General features: G+C 40.4%; 1 protein-coding gene across 4 annotated transcripts in view; it reads left to right on the top strand.

Moving 5' to 3' along the window:
* Window positions 1–15,917, top strand: part of ADIPOR2 (adiponectin receptor 2) — a 43,750-nt gene that overhangs the window by 5,478 nt on the left and 22,355 nt on the right. Inside the window, exon 1 of one of the 4 annotated variants that reach the window (XM_079303381.1) lies at window positions 120–201. The exons of 2 other annotated variants lie outside the window; for them this stretch is intronic. The gene's annotated coding sequence lies outside the window, so the exon portion shown is untranslated. One more of the 4 variants, XM_079303382.1, reaches the window with a different exon arrangement.

Below are 15,917 nucleotides of genomic sequence, written 5' to 3'. Positions count from 1 at the left end.
AGCAGTGGGAGATGTTTGAAAAAGCAGTGCTAAGATAAGAATAGCTGAGACTGGCTGTATCTCAGTCCTGAGAGTCCTGGCAGGCTTTTAGCTGCAGGGAAAGGGATTTCAGCATTTGGAACAAGGAACAAGGAAGTGGCTGGCTAGCAGGGCTTGGGATGAGGAGTCACATGCATTTCAGCATCTCAGCTGACAGCTTAGGTATGGTTTTGTCATGAAGAATGCTGCACTGCTTTTCTTGGTGGGCTGCTCCTGAAACTGAGCCATTCCCTGGTCTAAACTGAAGGATTCACTTTTTCTGGTTTTTTCCCCTAGTGCTTTAATTTATGTGTTGGTCTCCATTGCTGGTGGTATTTGTGGGCATGTAGACAAATAATAAAGCTGTGGAGGTAAGTTAGTGGTGGTGGAATCTGGTTTTTTCAGACATTATGGATGATACAGCCTATTTGCTCATGAGGAACAATGTGCTTTGCAAATTGTGTTAGTTTAAGGATTATTTGTGTGTCTGTGTATTTCCCAGAATAGCATATGGCATTGTAAGGCTGGTCACAGCAATGTTCTGCTGTTCTCAATATTAATCTTTTAGGCAAATAGTTTTTTGTTTTAAGGGAACATGATTATAGAAATAGAAGTAAGAGTCTATTCATAATTTTTATTAAAGTAGCTATGTGACAGAGTGCCAGCTATTGGCTTTCTGCCTGCTGTACCTTCAGTGGGGAACAAAATGGTTTATTTTCTGAGGTGAGTGTTTTAAGAGTTGAGAAAAGCATAACAAAGTCAACAAAACCTTTACTTAGTGGCTTTCTGACCATATGTATTCCTAAGTTAGGAGGATGCTGAAAAAGGCTTGTGTCATGGTTATCTTAATGTCTGTGGTTGAGTGCAACTGCTCCTTGACTTCCTGCTCTGTGGTGTTTTGATAATTGGCAACCATGTGAAATCTGAAGTATTACAGAATTAGTTCAATAATAGATGTCTTATAAAAATCCTTTCCTTTTTACAAGCTTCACTAATGCAGGGAAGGAAGTTGCTAGGTAGCTTAGGCTTGATTTGTAAGGTATTTCTCAAGGGACAATTTTCAAATGCACTTTTGGTATAGATGCAGAAATTTAAATATAAATATGGTGTTATTTAAATATAAATATATACCAATTATTTGTTCTATTTTTAGATCATCCCCCAGAAATACAGAGTATAATTTGGTAAAGCCTCCTTCCTCTCTGTTAGGATTTTTCATAGGTGTTTCTTCTGGCATTCTTATATCAACCAGGACTGTAAAGAAAGAAGGTCATTAATAAAATGTTAAAACTTTTTGTGTTACAAAAGAAATCTTTGATTTAGTAGGAAGTTACTTGTTGCTAAAGTATCTGAGGAGGTGTCTATTGATTTTAGTTACTTTGTAAAACTCTTCTAATTTAGCCTTGAACCTAATCTCTAGAGTTTAAGGGTAGGATCTATTCTGCCTTGAAGGCACACTCAATTTTAAGTTAAGCTTACCCTTGATGGACAGCAAGAGAAGCTGGCCAAATTTCAGAGCCCTGGCATAGATGTTTGTGTCCCAAACACCCCAGCAGCACATGATGCTGTTGAAAATGCCAGTTGTGTCAACTGATTTGGAAGGACTCCAGGGTAGGGGCCAGTGAGAGCAAAGGGAGGTGATGTACAAGACTGTTGGAGATTATACTCCAGAATCTCCAATACTCAGATAAGGTCAGGATTGATGTGGCAGTACAGCTGTGCAGGACTGTGAGTGACCAGGGCACGCTGGTTGGGAGCAGCAGAGTCTTAAAATGCTGTTGGGAAGGTGGTGCAAGATGATCTCAAAGCACATTAGTTTTTCATTCCTTTGTGTAAGCCCATTCCAGCTGACTTTTTCTGGATTGGTTAACTGGATCAAACAGCCCCTTGTTACACATCACAGTAGTCATTGTGAGAAACAAAGCATGATCACAGAACCCATGACTGTTTTCCTCTGAAAACTCATGTCTTGGCTCTGCTTCAATAGTTCATTATTGTACAAGTGCCTGAGGGCTTATCTGCCTGCAAGACTCACATGAGTCTTTTCTGTAGGCTAAGGCCATCCTGGAAAAGGCACAAGTCCTCATTCCTGTTCTTTTAGCAGTAAGTGTGATGTGTCCAGTAGTTCTTGTACTACCACCCAAAATCACTTTACATTTTGAGAGACTATCACATGTAGACTTTAAAACATTAAAGACATAAAAGCTCAGTGCTTCCCTCTTGCAGATCCTGTTTTGAGGTAACACTTTCTCAATTCAAGCCAAAGGACTCATGAATTGGACAGTAATGGAAGTAATGTCTTTGTAATAAATGAACAGTTCATAAGCATGTTATTTGTTACAACATTCAGAGTCACAGGTAACAGTGGTGGTATTTGGGGTTGACCAAAGTACAGTCGTATAATTCCTACCATGGGATGACATTTAGTCATGCTAATGATGGAGCAGTTGAGAATTGCTGGCACTTAAAATTAATTACTCAACAAACATAAAAAGGAAAGGCAGGGGATATACTCATTGCTGCTGCTTGCATCTGAGACTGCTTCTTCAGGGGACCTGACAGGTAATACACCAGTAGCAATATATTGTGCTGCTTATGGTGATGCAGTTGGTAAGCAAACATGCAGGATATGTATGTTAAAACTGCTTCTCTTCAGGGGTTGCCCAACAGTCTTTATTCATCTTTGAACTTGTGGTTTATTTGTACTGAAATCTTGGGTCATCTGGTTATTGTCTAGAGAATTGATTATATTAGGAAGCAAGTGGGCTGCTAGTGAAAACCAGTTCTGCTTTCTGTTGGAAATGTTGAATAAGGAAGCCATGCAGCTGGGGAGGTTTTAAACTGTTGGATGTAAGGCTTTGTATAGAAATATTACCAGCACTCACTGTACATAATGTAGTGTGTGTAATGTTGGAGCCAGATTTTCTGTCTTGTGTACTACTTGCAGTATGGATGAAGTAGGTTGTATAAATTACAAGCCTTCCTCCTCCACTGGAGTGCAATGAATGTCAGATTGAAGCTGTCATGCTGGTGCTTTACAGCTCCAGCAACACAGGATCCTAAGATAAACTCAGCCTTCATTTAGGGAAATTTTTAGGCTTTAACAACATGCCATGAAGTGAAGCAGAGAAAATGGAAATGGATTACAGGAAAAGTCTTCTGTGTTCCTTGTGTTTTCATGCTGTAATATTTATGTCATAGAGGATCTCTCCCAAGCTCTGATTTCAAACTCCCGTGTGGACCAAAGGCAACATTGTATATGGCTTGACAAAGGTCCCTTTTCACTAACTTCAAGTGACCTGAGGCAGATTAACATGCAGATTAATGTATTTGACAGTAGTAAATCAGCTTTAACAAGTACCAAGGCAGAGATTGGTTTGGCAGAGAGTTTGGATAAGATATGGTATCTGGAGTTAAGCTGAAACATTTTGTAGAGAATTATGTAGTGGAGATGGTTGAAAATTTCATGCTTTCCTTGGTTTTGTGCTGATGCATCTTTATGCAATTTAGCTGTAAATGTGTGGAGTTAAGTCAAAGTTATCTGGGTGAGTGAGCCTACAAAAATGGAAGGATGTTAATTTAATTGTAGGCATGCATTTTGTCATCCAGTGTGATGTAAATGTTTACAAGGTGCTGTGTAGGACACATATGCTTTGGGTTTTTTTTGCCTCTCTATGTAAATTTATTCTCTAATTTTTAGTTTTCTTGGAGAAACAGCCTTCATGTTGATTGCACATCTTTCTTGTAGGTATCTTGGACTGTAGCCTTCCTAAGCTTGAATACAAACATCAAAAACCAGGGAGGAATTTGAGGTGAGAGAAACTGGTCTGGGCTTCCTCACAGGTAGCACAGCTGTTTGTGAGAGAGCAGTAACAAATTAGAGTCAGGAATACTTGGTGTGTTGGGGAAAATCAGTGCAGTGTTTAAGATAACTGCTGTGTGTCACTACATGTGGAAGTTGTGGATATTTGTTTCATTGCTCTGTTTTGTATTTCTCAAAAATGAGGCTTGCCATAAATTTGAATGTTTCTGTAACAGGGTGAGGATGTGACAAGTGGGACTTCTGAATGGGAAGGGGAAAACTGTAGCAATGAATTCTTAGTGGTTTATTTTGTTTGTTTTTCAGTTCTGTGAATTTGGGTTTTGTGGGGCTTTTTTGTATGGGGTGGGGTTTTTTTTGCTTTGTTTTTTCTTTTCCATTTGCACCTGCTGTTCTGACTTTTGTCAGTGGAAATCAGTGACATCAGATTGCTGTGTGACAAGTTTAAACACAATCCCTGACAGAAGTTAAAAATCATAGTTAAAAGATTTTATCTAATCTATATGTAAGAATAAAAATTGGGGCATACTGAGTGTTTTGACTTCTTTAAGTCGAATTTCATTGAAATTTGAAATTCCAGGAGAACTATAGCATAAACTAGTAAAAGTACCTCTGGCTCAGGATTCTGCCTTCATTGTGGAGTTGCTGCTTAGGCTTCTGCCCTTGAGGCTCTCTGAGCAGCCTCTTGTGTGCAATCCAAGCAGGCTGTGTGCTACCCTCCTGTGTGCCTCCGAGCCCTGCTGCAGAAATAGCTTCATGTTCTTGTGCTTCACTTGCTCAGTTTTCTTGTCCCTGTGTGTCACCCATGCTCCAAGTGACAAGAGTCCCTGAAGCAGTGACACCAAGAAGCCCTGGGCTGGTTGTGCTCAGCAGGTTCTGTGTGTCCCTGGTGCTGAGGTGGTGGGGAAGTGTGAGAGTTGTGCCCTGGCTGTGGTCATGGCACAGGTCACTGATGTGTCCCTGGCTGCAGGATGGAATCCTGACCTCTGGGTGCCAAATGTGCCAGGTTGCAACACCTCCAACTCAGCCTTTGTGCTCTGTCCCTGACCTTTCTAGTTATACCCTTTGAGTCTGAAGCCTGGCCAAGCTGCAGGGCCACTACCAGTCCCAGCCAAGCTGACCATTCAGGGGAGAAGGCAGAAACCTGGCAGCTGAAGGGTTTTTCTGTCCCCTTGTCCTCTTATGTAAGTCTCTGGCCAGAGCCTCTCAGGGTAGTGCCTGCTGGCTTCTTGGATGCCTTTGGAGAGCTATTGGTATTCTTAGGGTGCTTTGCCTGGTCTCCCTAGGAAATTTTATGTTTCATCCATTCTTCTACAGACTTTTGTTTTCTGTCTTGTAATAATTTTACTTCCTGTTTTGTTTGTATGCATTAGGCCCTTTGCTGTCCTTCCTCAGAGAGGACTCTTTTAGGGAGTTTTTTTGTGAGGATGTCCATCCCCTAAAGAAGAAAACATGTTCTAAACAGCAATGTGCAAGCAACATAAGACAGGCATGCACTGGTATTCAAAGATCTTTAGAGCTAAAGGTGACTTGATGTGCTTAATACCTGTTGATGGATTTACTCAGTATATTTGTCCATTTCCCCTGTGAATCCTCATCCTGTAGCAAAAAGTTCTGAGATTTGTCTGTTGCTGTGTCAAAACCAGCACTTTTCTGTGTTTGAGGTTGCCCAGCCTTACCTGCTAACTCTGTGTGGCCTTACCTTGGTGGACAGTGGTTGGTATCTTCACTTTTTTTACTGTTGTTTGGAGTGGTGCTGTTGTTGCAGACATAGAGATTAGAAAACCTTGTGCTGTGTTGAAATCTTAACTGCAGTTTAGATTGGTCACCTTTGCTTTCACATAAAGCTTTCTTTCACAAAGGGAGCCTCTCAAATAATTTAGTACATTTGTAGAATGTGATGTAAAACTTACAAACTATTACACATGAACACCTAAAAATAGTTATTGGATTTTGTGTTTCATAAGTTCAAGGCTTGTTTCACTTCTTACTTGTTTACTTAGCATCAGCTGCTTGCTTATCTGCATTGGTCAGACTTGCCTGGTTATCTGGGCAGGTCGAAGGTCCCCCAGGGTTTTCCTCCTGCTTTTTCTAATGTATTAAATTCACAGCATTGGTTGTTCACTTTCCTTAGGACTAACAGCCTGTTGGTGTCTCCTTTTTTGCCAAAATCCTGTGTGCCACTACTGTGCTGTCAATACTGGAAGAACCTTTGATGCTTTCCATAATAGTGTGCCTGGGGATACAAGTGGGTAAGGTGATGTTTTTTCTCTGTTCAGATCTGATCCCTGTATGGAGAGAACTCAGCTGAGTAAATCTTTGGCATACAAATTAGTGGCTGGCTTCTATATGTAGCATTCAGTCTCTGCTGAGAAGCTTGGCCTGTGTCTCTTGTGCCCATCAGGTGAATCTGAAGAGCTGTGTTGCATCTTGGTCACACCCATGGATACAGTAGTTAGTCTTCACATCAAAATGGCACTAGGTAGCTTATTTTTCTTACAAGAGAGAGCAAACTTATCCTAGAAAGAGATCCTTTATTTCCTAACTCCATTGACAGTAGGTGTTGGTCAGCCTAAGGTTTTTTTTTTTTTTCCTTTCCAGAACAGTTTATTTGTGTAGTTCTACATCTATTAACACCTCTTGCAGATACAGTTGAGGTAGGGCAATTGCACCTTCAGTATTTGAAAACTAGGACAAATGACTATTCAGTAGTTTGCTGACCCAGTTCTTGCTTTCTGCTCGTGTTCCTCCTGTCTGGGCCCTTGTCCAGGAAATAAACTGAAATTCTTACCCTTCCTACTCTTAAGATTGTGAAGGCTTATCAACTCAGCCATGTTTCCTTCCTGTTCTTAAGATTTCTTGAAGAAATGGAGTGTTTGCTATGATACCTAGAGATTCTTTGTGCAGACAGAAAGCACAGACAGTGAATGCCAGGCTCGCTGTGTTGTGTTTAGGTGCTGCTGTAGGAAGGTGTATACATGTGTGAAAGGCCCTTAGGTACAAAACAACACTGGCAGGTCACCCCAGCACAGAGTTCCCTCTCTGGGCAGAGAATGGTACCAGTTCAGGTGGCCCATTTGATTGTTTCTCCTGGGGCTGTTTCAGACCTTGTTATTCTATTGTAATTTTCCTGTGAAGACAACAATGGATGGAGTCTTGCATTCCTTCTGCTTTGCTGTTATGTTCTTGTTTATGGTCAAAGAGGAAATACCCCTTGTGCATGTGTCTGCTTATAAAAGTAACATGCATGCAAGCAAGGCCAAGAATTTATTGCTGGTACAATGGAAATCTTAACAGCGTGACTCAATTTTTCTTTATGAACATCTGACTAATGATTCTAAGAAGAATGTTGTAGTTACATACAAGGAAATGTTGCCAAACACAGCTAAAATTGTAACACATGGGCTTTTTGGTTTCTGTCCCTTCTCTGGGATTTATTTTCACCCTTCAATTGCTGCTCTGGGTTTTTGGGGCAGCAGCCTTGGACTGCTGGATAGGGTAACAAAGGTTATCAGCCCTAGGAGTCGTGTTGGGAGGAGTGTGATGTTGATGTTGCCTGTTTCTTTTTCCTCCCTGTAGGATCCACTTGAGTTTGCTTGGTATCTTTTCTAATATGGTTTATTCCTCTTTTTTTCTTCTTCTTCATTGGTCTAAAACTTAAGGTCATCTCTGAATTTCTTGTATATGGTGCCCTTTTATGTATGTTAGTTACAATTTCTTTGTTACCCCTAAAGTCAGGTTTGCCCAGCAACAGTTCTGCATTTTTGACTGTGCATGAATGAGTTCTTTAGCTGTGGGGTCTCCTGGTGGCAAGGCTGTGTCCTGTCTCATGTCCCATGCCTGTATTCCTGTGCACTGCATCCTGCTCCTCTAGGATCCTGTCTTTTCTGTCTTACCTTGCTTTGTGGGGACCTTTACAGGTGTGAGGGTAACCAGCAGTACTTAACTATGATATACATCCAGCATTGCTTACTGGAAATGTTGCACACAGTGCTGTTTTCTTTTGTGATTTCATAATTAGGGTAAATGCTCTGTTCTACCCATGTTTATGGCAACTTGGATTTCCAACTTTTTCTGTTTATGTAAAATTAGCCTTTATTCCTGTTTTGTAATAGAGATTTTTCTAAGTGTAAACTTTGTGTCTGTTTCCCTTGAGGTTTTTCCTAAATCTGCCGTTGCCCAAGTTTTATGTTGTAAATTATCTTCTGTAAATAGTTTGGTAGAAAAAAGAATCTTTATTTTCCTGTAGTGGTACTGATTGTCACCACTGTACTTGTGAAGCTGTGTAGCTCTGTTACAAAGGGTGGATGGCAGATGCATGCTTCAAAATAGGGACACTATATATTTTTTTGCACTGAAAGTATTAGAAGGTAGGTGGTCCTCATTGCCCAGCTCATTTGCAGGTGTTTTCCTCAACTCCATTGTGTGTTTGGGGGGCTTTTCTGGTTTTGAGGGTTTTTATTTTAGTTAAAAGAGACGTATGGATCACAAATGGTTGAATGCATCAATAAATGGTGTTGAGTCATGAAAGACATCTAGCATGTATCTGCACAAAATTCTTCCTGATTGCTTGTAGGTTAACATGAAACATATTTGTGATCTTAAACTGATACAAACTTAGAATTTACATTGGGATGGCTGTACTGGTTAGACCACAGACAGTAGCAAAAACCTCTCTGGGGAACACAGTGGTACTAGCAGAAAGTATTTTGGTCAAACAAACCACAGCAAGATGACATTTTGTGTGAGTGTCTTGGTCTAGGATCTGGAGATATGTTTTGAGTTCAAACTACAGCCCTACTTCATTTTAGCAGTACTCTCATAAGTAGACTTTGGATGTTTTGAAATCTCTCCTTAGTCATAGGAGAGTAGAAAGTAAAAGATTAGCTTAACCTTTCTACTTCTATATTGCATCAGTGGTGTCTTACAATATCAGTGTGCTTGGTCTTGTTTCAGAAATCAAGATGATTTTGGACTATGTTACCAGGAAGGAAATTTTTATCTGAAGGAGTGACACTAAATGTAGAGGAAACTAAATGTTCACATTTAGCTTTTCCTAATTCCCAACAATATTTGTCTTTTAAAACTACATTTATTCCCTTGCTATTGCATTAAGGAAGTAATTAATAAGTAGCTTTACCTGGTCTTATATGGAACTTCAGTCACATGATTAAATCTCCTTCTAATTGGCATAAATTAGATGCAGCCTAGTTATGGTGGGTCTGCTTCTTTAAGAAGGAATCTAAAAGATGATGCCCCATTTTTTTGATTCTAGACTGATACAATTCTGTGGATGTCAATGATATTTCTACAGTGTTTTTTTTTAATTGTCTGACTTGTAGCAAAACAACATTATGACTTTTGAGGAGAGGGTTATATGCTGCTTTGAGCTGAAGAAATGCCATTTTTGAGGGCAAGTGAAGCAGTAACATTGCTTTGGGGCTTTTTTTGTTAGTTTTTTTTTTTTTTTTTTTTTAGTAATATGGGAATACAAGTGTTTGGTAAACCAAACAAAACACTGATGAGCAAGCTCAAAACCTCATGAGTAAAGCTTATCAAGATTATCAATAAGACTAGAGAGCAGGTGCTTCTAAAAACTGGGAAGAGTGTCAGTTTTTTACAGCCCTGCCTCTATTAAAATTAGTGATCTGGGTGAGGTGTCTGGTTTGCTGTGCCAGGTGTGGTCTGCCCCTGGTCAATAGGTAATAAAGGCCATGGTGTGTGCCTATATAATGATTAAAGGTCAGATAACTGCCAGTTTTCCATAGGTTGGGAAAATACTGCCTGTAATATATGCAGTTAAAGATTTGGGGGTGGGATGCTGCCCTTTGCCACCTTGTCCACGCTGTTTCCCCAGCAGATCTTTGAGCCAGTGCAGTTTGTGTTTGACAGAATTTGCGTCTTTGGTGGCAAATGATGATCTCATTCCCCTCCCCTGGTTAATGGTTTTCCACAGTCACCTGGAAGGGCTTGTGACAAACATCAGGGTGCCTCTGGGGCTATTTATTGCCCAAACAGGGGAAAGTGGAGCTGTCCCCTCTGGGCACCAGCCAGACCTTAAATCTGCACAATGATGGCATCTAAATGAAGACATGTCCATGCAGGCCAGTAAGAAGCACTGGAGGCAGCTCTCCTAATGATTTGCTGTTGGAAGTTTGCTGCCTGAAACGTATATATTCCTCTTTGGTTTTAAAAGCAGGGCTGCAGTGTTTGTTTTTGTACAATTGCTCCAGGCCTTGGAGCATTTTCTCGAGCAGTAAAAGATCTTGATTCAGTTTTTAGAGATTGCAACTCAGCCTTCCTAGGAGGAGGGGTAGGGATTTTCCTATAACTCTGGATTGCTGCTGTCTTGGTGCTCTTTACATTCCCATGCAAAGATTCTCTCTGTAGAGGGGTAAAAGGAATGTAACCTCAGTTTTCTGGTCTAGCTCTGGATTTTAGTGCCTGCTCCAAGTACTTTGGTTTCTTCATCTTCACCCAACAGTTTTGTGAATTCAATGCCCTTGAAGCAGTAGCTAAAGGTATGTACTCTGAATTTTCACTTAAGAGGAGAGTGACATTTAATTTCAGTCTTTCACTTTTAGACAGTCTGTGATCCCAAGTGTTACTAACATGGAAGAACTGCATCTTTTTCTTGTTTGGCAGCCATGAAGCAAGTTGGTGTGAGTAGCATGCCATAGAAATCAAATCATGCAAGAGCAAAAGATGGGATGTTTCTTAGTTGGAGAAACAGCCATTTAATAAAAAATGGACCAAAAACAAGTTTTCTGGGTCTGGGCTGTGGATATTTGTGGAATGTAATGTGAAAAGAACTTGACCTTCTATTCTCAGTTTTGTGCTGCTTTTGTAACAATTCACTTGGTTTTGGTTTATTGAAGAGTAGAACTGATTTACAGCAGTCATCCAGTCTGTAAGGACCAGACATTGTGCACTGGGGGTGGGCTAACCTCTGACATAACTCAGCCCAGTTAAAAAAATGGAGTCCAATTTGCAGTACAAATTGGACAAATGTTCTAACAATGTAGTGGGATCCTCTGAAATGGAAGCATTTTGATAATGCAGGCAGGCTGCTGGCTTGTTCCCTTTCTTTGGATCCAAATGCATCAGAATGTGTCTGATTGTTTGCCTCTGCAGCCTGCTGTGAAATAGCTGGGGCTGGAGCAGTCCAGTGACAGTTTCCAAGTGACAAAGACAGCTTTTTGGCCACTGACCCTCTGCGGGAGTCTAATCTTTGTTTTGTAGATGCCTCTTTATCTAGGGAAATTACACGAAGAAAAGAGGTGTTGGATTACTTCCTCATTGTTCCTCATTGTTAAAGATGACCTCCAAAGAATTTTTACAGGCTGATTCCTACTTTTCCTTTAGGGTACATTGAGAAAACAAAGTCTTCTATGAGAATTTCCTTTTCCTCCCTTTCATACATACCCTCATTTGCTTTGGTTTTGACTGTAGCTTTAGAGAATATTTGGAATGATAACTATGAATGTTTAACTCCTGAATTGAAAAAGCTTAATCGTTGAAAGACTGATAAATAAATAAAAATTGTAAAAGTTTTAAAGTCCCTTATTTCGAGTTGACCTTGCAATACTATTTGTGATCTACTGCTTGTGACAGACTGTCCATGGGTTGTAGTGGAAGTGCTCTACCATTTGTGCTTGTGCTGGCAGTTCTGGGGGTGGAATTGTGCTTATTCTGTTACTGAGAGCTTGCCTGAACAGCTTGGGATTTGGTGAAATCCTATTGTTCAATCAGCTTTGCCATTGGCATGGCTGTGGCTGTCATGGCACATGGACACAGGCAAGGCAGTTTGTAGATTGATACAGCATCTCTTAGGAGATTTTTTTGGGCACTCAAGCCCTTCATTAAACATTAAACATTAATGAATGTCCTGAGAAATGTGTAGCCTGAAATTTTCATGGTGGTCTTTTGTTCTTTTGATAACTTAAGGTCTGTTAGGGGGAGGGAGCCAATCTTAGGAGGAATCATCCACTGTGTGTGCATTGTTTATGCTGCTTTAATGGATGCTTTGGGGGAGGATCAGCAAGGAAAGAGCATACAGTGAGTGCCATTGCCTACCTGAACTGGAAAGTTTCTGCCAGTAAAGCAACTAAGAGGGGACTGTGGGAGGAAGCAATTTTCATTCTGCTTCCAAATAACAGCTAGAGACAGAACTAAATGCCTTTTGAGGATCATTCTCATGCTGCTTACAGGAATGAACATACTGACAAGAGTGGAGTGCTGGAGAGATTGCTTTGTTTAGGGGCAGTGGGAGGTAGTCTGACCATCCAGGACTCTTATACTCAAAAGGGAGTGGCAGATCTTTGAAATTTAATTGCAAACACTAGCATTAATGTGTTTTCTTTGTTTTACTGCCATGTATCATCACTTGTCTTAGGCAGTAAATCAGTCCTTGTGCCAGGTGAGTTCTGGGAGGTTAGAAGGGCTGCAGTGCTTATCCTAGGGAGTGTCATCCAGAGAACAATAGCATTGTCCTGTGGTGATTAAGTTTGTATAACTAGTCTTTCCTTATCATCTCTAGGGGTGAAGCAGTGTCCTAAATATGCTGTAGTTGTGGGTGTTGACTCCTGTGACATTGCACAACTGCAGTGAATGCTGAAATAATACTGCCTTCTAGTTGTATTTGGAAAGATGGCAGGGCTGAGCCTCAAACTGGGGCTGGCTGTGCTCCTGTGGGTTGGCTGCTCTAGGGCTGTGTGGCAAGGCAGCAGCACTGAATTGACTAAAGCCTCATTTTGTGTTTCTAGGCTGTGTTTAGAACCCTGCTTGCATTAACTGCTAAGTCCTTTCTAAAAGCTGATGGAGCATTTAGAAGTTTTCTGTATTAAAAAACCCAACAGACCAAACTCTGTAGATGCTTTTCTCAGCTTATTTTAAGCACAGCAGGAACTCACTGATTCATCTACATGCTGATATTATGTATGCAATCATTAAGTAGATTTTAAGTCATAATGGCAACTTCCTCTTTAAATGGAAGCTAATTTTAATGAAACCTTTAATTTGCATGCTACAAAAAAAATGTTGACGGGCTTCATTTATGAGATTTATAATCTCAATGAGACACAAAACAATATTTTCCAAGACCTCAAGTGTTCTATAGCTTTCCATTTTCTAGTTTTTGTTTTTGTGAACTGTGCAGTCTTAGAGTGGGGCAGTAAGCATCCTCACAATGGTTCAACCATCATCTTCTGATTCGATGCTACTGACCATTTTTAGATTTCCTAATTTCTTAGGAAAAGGTCATCCTTCAGTGAAGTGTGAGTGACAGAAACTTTATGATAGAACTTAAAGACCACCTATGCCTTTCCTGTTCATAATCTTCACCGCTTTCTTTCACTTGTGAACAAATATTTCAGGCTATTTGCACTTCAGTATTGGTACCTTCCAGTTGCATTCAGTCATTAGTACATTTTAAAAAATAAGTAAAACCCAGTAATGATGCTTTTGGATTGGTTATTGTCTTGCTTACCTTAGCATGCTCATTTTGGGCAAGCATATTTAGCACTATGATGATCCTACATGAATGACATGGAAGCATCTTAGTTCACTGAACAATCCCACTGTAATTTCAAGAAAGAACTTCTGTTTCTGCTGAGCTCTGAAGATCAGCTCTGCTGTTGAATGCAAATCTGACTTGCTGGAGGTGAAATACATCTTTTATTTTTAACCTTAGTGAGTGCTTGGCAGCAACTGCTGGTGAAGTAAATCCTCAAGGCCTGATGTAAAAGTCCCTTGGCATTCCTGTACTTTTTGTGTTAGAAGAGTCTTTTGCAAGCATCTTGGCAGATGTGGTGCAGCCTGTTGTGTGGTTGTGCTGTGTCCCAGAGGTGATGTAAGGACAGGCATTAGCCAATATTGGTGGCAATACTATTGCTTAAATCTGCTGAAAGAAGAACCAGTAAAACTTGCTGGTTAAACGTCTCATGGAATTGCCCAATCTGGGGAGCTAACTAGGCCTGTTCCTACTGACTACCTGTTGGAAATGTGTAGAATAGCAGCCAGGGGGGTGTGCCTGTGTGCAAGTGTTGTGTATAAAGCAGGTGCTCTGCTTGCTTTTTTCTGGTTTTAGCTACAGCTTCAAATTGGTTCAGGGTACTTGTTGTGGTCTAACCCCAGCAGGCAGCTGAGCTCCACACAGCTGCTTGCTCACTCTGCCCCAGTGGGATGGGAAAGAGAATCATAAAAGAGAGAACCTGTGGGTTCAGATAAAGACAGTTCAATAAGTAAAGCAAAAGTTGTGGATGCAAGCAGAGCAAACCAAGGAATTCATTCACCACTTCCTGTGGGCAGTCAGGTGTTCAGCTATCCCATCCAAAACCAGCATAACCCTGTACTGAAATTGTCTCTTATAGATTGATTTTTAAATTAAGATGTCCATTAGCTTCATTTCAAACTGTAGTTGTTGATGCTTACTTTTTTCTTTCTTACATCAGTTTTGCCAAATGGCAGTGTGATTATGTCTTCATGTTTCTTCCATAAGAATAGAATTGTGATTGGGTTGCTTGAAATATAACAAAACCAGTCAAGATTTCAGTTCTGTGGCTTTCTGAATATTTGTTCCTGCTCTTAAAATCTACTCACTCAACTTCTTCACTGAGCTTCCTGTGTAATGTTGTTAAACTTCCTCTTAATTGTCCTGTGGCTCTTGTGTTTACCAAGTAAACAGCTGTGGCTGTTTTAGATGTTCTTCTCAGATGGAGGTTGCAGCAGTGGAGGTAGCAGGAAGGTGGGGATGCCACCTGCTCTGCTGTCACACTGTCACCTTACCATCCTGGGTGGTTAAAGCAGTGTGCCATACTGAATTTGGACAACTTGAGGTATCATTTATTTCTGCAAAGCCTCTTACTGGCTCATTAGCAGCTCTGTCCTCTGAGGATTGCCAGGCAGCTGAGGGGATATAATATTACAAACTGCTGCAGCAAAATTAACTATAGCCCATTTGTCAGAGCTGAGAATTATCTTGCAGTGATCATATGTAAATGAAATGAGTTCCTGTAAGGACAGAATACATTATTTATTGGCTTTTTGGAGGTGACATTTTATTACAAAACTGCCAATATCAATTCCCTGTCTTATATTTTTCATTTTCCCTCCTACATTATGAAAAATTTCAACGTCTTTTATTGGGCACTAAAATTCCAATTTAATTATGCATACTGGCAAGTTAAAACTTGTTAGATGGGCTGTCTTCATGTTGTGTGTTAGTCACATCAGGGCACTTAGGTGCTGCAGTAATAACAATGACACCAGGTGATTAGTGCAAAAACAAATAAATTGTCATTCAGAGTGGTTCTGAAGCCTCAGCTGTGGCTTCATTCTCATAATGCATTCTGATGCTTTCTGGCACTCAGATTGCCAAGTTCTCTGGAGATTGTGCCTCCCAAGGCTGCCAAACAGGTCTCTGAACTGGGATATACAAAACCAATAATGCTCCTGATGAGGGCTCAGATTAACAGTTGTCATCAATTTTCTGTACATTTGATCAAATCTTTAGCATCTTGAGTTAAATTTACCCTGACTTCTTTTTGTGGTGTTGTTAGTCTAAGATGCAGTCACTTTTCTGAGTAGAAATCACAGGTTATTGTTTTCTGTGGGATTTACCTGTTTCTAATTGCTCTGATGGAATGAACAGTGTTTAAATCTGTCTGCTCTAATTCCTTGCACGAGTAAAGGTACAAACCCATTCCTGGCAGTGATTGTGACCATGTTAATTTAAGCCAGGGAAGCATAATCACTCTGTGTACTACTGCCCTCCTTGCAGTCTGTCTAAAATTAGTTGCTACTTGAGCTCTGCTTGAGCTTTGCCTGATTGCTATTACCAGTACTTAATGTCCTAGTTTTGGTGAAACCTAGTCTAGATGAGTGAGCTTGGCTATGAGCTTCATACCTGCAAAAGTACAATAATTATAGAGTACCTGCGATAAGTAGTTAGTTTCTAAATAATATTAACAGCTTGCTGCTTGCAGTTTTGTAGAAATGATTTATAAAAATTGACTGTGGTTTTGTAGATTTACTGTTGTATGAAGCTTACTTTCTGTCACCTTTCAAAGTTGTGTTTAAC

The sequence above is a fragment of the Erithacus rubecula genome (assembly GCF_903797595.1).
Source record: "Erithacus rubecula genome assembly, chromosome: 4".
Taxonomy (NCBI): Eukaryota; Metazoa; Chordata; class Aves; order Passeriformes; family Muscicapidae; genus Erithacus; species Erithacus rubecula.
The sequence above is the reverse complement of the archived record's forward strand: the minus strand, read 5'-3'. Positions and strand labels throughout refer to the sequence as shown.